This window comes from Gossypium hirsutum, chromosome A08 (genome assembly GCF_007990345.1).
Source record: "Gossypium hirsutum isolate 1008001.06 chromosome A08, Gossypium_hirsutum_v2.1, whole genome shotgun sequence".
NCBI lineage: Eukaryota > Viridiplantae > Streptophyta > Magnoliopsida > Malvales > Malvaceae > Gossypium > Gossypium hirsutum.
Window position 1 is genome coordinate 49,995,964 of NC_053431.1, and position 3,270 is coordinate 49,999,233.

The 3,270-nt window shown below is 34.6% G+C and overlaps 1 non-coding gene across 1 annotated transcript; it reads left to right on the forward strand.

The window, feature by feature from the left end:
- Positions 1-2,688: 2,688 nt before the first annotated feature.
- LOC121205926 (small nucleolar RNA R71) lies at positions 2,689-2,795 on the forward strand. Its single transcript, XR_005900999.1, has one exon. It is a non-coding gene; the product is annotated as a small nucleolar RNA R71 (small nucleolar RNA).
- Positions 2,796-3,270: the final 475 nt, after the last annotated feature.

Below are 3,270 nucleotides of genomic sequence, written 5' to 3' on the forward strand. Positions count from 1 at the left end.
TTCAAAAATACAAAGAACATTAAAAACGGGGGCACTTACTTTTGAGCTTGAAAATGTTGAAAACCCTAGCTATGGAGGGCTTGAGAATTTCAGCTGGATGAGGGAGAAGAATGGCTGATTTTTTCCTTCATTTTCCCGTTTTATTTCATTAATTAGCCAAATGACCAAAATGCCCTTAAGCCCTTTCTTTAAAATTTCATCCATACATGCCCATTTTTGTCCAAAAACTTAGAAATTCGAAAAATTACTCTTTAAGACCTTCTAATTAATAATATAAAGCAATATCATACAAATTGCTTCTAGAATCCAAGTTTTACAATTCATTCGATTTGGTCCTTATTTTCCAATTGGACACCTTACTCATAAAATTTCTTCATGAAACTTTAACACATGCATATTCTCATATTCTAGACCTCATAATAATCATAAAATAAATATTTCAACATCGGATTTGTGGTCTCAAAACCACTGTTCTGACTAGGACCTATTTCAGGATGTAGAATTAGGATAGATTATTCCAACATTGAGCCATTTGATAATCTCCTTTTTAATGACTTCCTTCAATATGGGGTTTGGTCTTCTCTACTGCTCAAATAAATTTCCATGGCAATCCTCTAGTAAAATCTTATGCATGCAGATGACCGAATTGATTTCCTTGATATCTGTAATTGTCCATTCCAACTCTTTCTTAGATCTCTTCAAAAATTCTAATAATTGAGCCTCTTGATCAGATGTTAATTCTACAGAGATAACTACTGGAAACATGTTGCTGTCTCCCAAATAGGCGTACTTCAAATGTAATAGTAAAGGCTTCAACTCCAAAGTAAGAGGGTCCTCCATAAAAGGTCAAGGAAGTTTAAAAGAACGCTCTAATAAATTTAAAGATTCAAAACTCCTCCTCATTCCATTTTCAAGTTACTTAGCCACTATTAGTTCACTAAGTTTTTCAGTCAGTTCCTTTTCATTCAACTCAACTGAGTCTACTTCATTATCAAAATTGTTGCACAAAATTATGCCAATTCTTCCTTCACTGTTGTGTCAATAATCTCAATGTCGTGACAATCTTCATCTATATTTGCACACTTCATAGAATCAAAAACATTAAAGGTTATCTACTAGTCATTAACTCTCATTGTTAATTCACCCTTCTATACATCTATTAATGTTCTACCAGTGGCTAGAAAGGTCTTCCAAGAATAATTGGTACCTGTTTATCAGCTTCACATTTTAGAATAATAAAATTTTCTTGAAAAATAAATTTGTCAACTCTTGCCAACACATCTTCACTTTTACCTTCTGAATGTGCAGCTAGCAGCAGTATGATAGTTGTAGGTCTCGCCTTCCCAATTCCCAATTTCCTAAAAATAGACATAGGTATTAAATTTATGCTTGCACCTAAATCACATAATACCTTTCCAACATAATGATTTCTAATTAAGTAAGGAATAGTAAACTCCCTAGGTCCTTCAATTTTGGTGGCAATTTGTTCATCAACATTGCTTTACACACTTCAGTGAGAGTAACAGATTCAAATTCCCCTGGTCTACGCTTCTTTGACAATATGTCCTTCATGAACCTTACGTAATTGGGAATTTTCTCCAATGCTTCCACTAGCGGTATGTTGATATGAAGTTGCTTCAAGACATTCAATAATTTTTTGAATTGGAAATATTGCTTCAACTTCTGAAATCGCTGAGGAAAAGGTGGCAGTGGCCTTCCTTCAACTTGCTGAATTTGTTTTGCCATGGCATTCTTATTGGCGACAATAGCTGATTTTGCTTCAACATTTTTTGTTTGCTCTTCTCAATTGTAGATTACTCCACTACTGGTTTTGAATTTGCCTTACATATGAAATCTGAGCTATCTTCTTCAAGAACGGCATCGTTAACAACTCCAAGTAGTTGAATACCACTTCTGAGTGTAATGGCCTTGCAATGTTTCTTTCCTTGAGATCTTGAATTTTCAATATTACTCGACAATTCTCCTTGCTGTCTTAAGCTTAATGCACTGTAAATTTGCCCCATTGGTTTTCTAAAGCCCTTAAAGATATAGCTTGACTCTGTATTACAACATCGTTCATGGCTATGTATTCCTTCAATAGAGCTTCCATAGATGAATATGATGATGAACTTTGCTAAACATTTTGTAGTGGCATAGGTTGATTGTATCCAAGTGGTGCACTTGTGACATTTTGTCGAACATTATTGCTAGAATTTCTCATTCCTTGATTACTCCAACTAAAATTAGGATGTTGTTTCCATCCTAGATTGTATGTATGAGAATATGGGTTATTGTTTCAATTGAAAATTCCCATGTAAAATACTAATGTTGGGTTCAATAAGCATTCATCAAAAACATGATCTTCCCCATAATAAATACATACTAATTCTACTTCTTTCATTTCCTGGACTACAGCTAGTCTCTTCAATATTTTAATCATATTAGTTAGGGATGATACCTGAGCTGTTAATGAAGTGATCGCATCAAGCTCCATTGCTCCAACAACTCTTTTGCCAGTACCCACTCTTGTATTTGGATATTGGTAATCATTGTTATTATCTTTTCCATAATCTTAATGCCTCATTATATGATTTAAATAGCAAAGTTCCATTGGCAGATGCATCAACTACCATTCGTGTATATGCATTTAGTCCATTATAAAACATTTCCATTTGTTTCCAATGTTGGAAACCATGCATAGAGCATTTTCTAATCATTTCCTTGAATCGCTTCCAAGCTTCATACAATGTCTCATCTTCAAATTGCCGAAAAGATGTAATATCGTTCCTCAATTTGGCATTCATGTTTGAAGGATTGTATTGAAAAAAAAACCATTAACAGAGTTCATTCTAAGATGCCACCGTTCTTGACGACAAAGCATTCAACCATGCTCTAGCATGATCTCGCAATGAGTAAGGAAATAGGTTGAGCCTCAGGGCATCTGTAGGAACACTCTACTGCCTAAATAAATCACAGACCTCCAAAAAGAGTCTTAAATGCAACTGTAGATCTTCAATAGGTAATCCACTGAATTGTCCTACTATTTGTAGCATTTGAAACATCACTGGTTTCAACTCAAAATCCTAAGCTTAAATATGTGGCTTAACAACCCTTGGATTCAAATCATCCAATATTGGCACTACATGTTCTCTAATGGTTCTGTCTCTATCATCTACCACACGAGGAATATCAATGTCACTACCATTCGGATGTAATGGATCTTCTCTGCCTAGATTATTTCCAATCCTTGCCATTTCTCACAATTCTTTT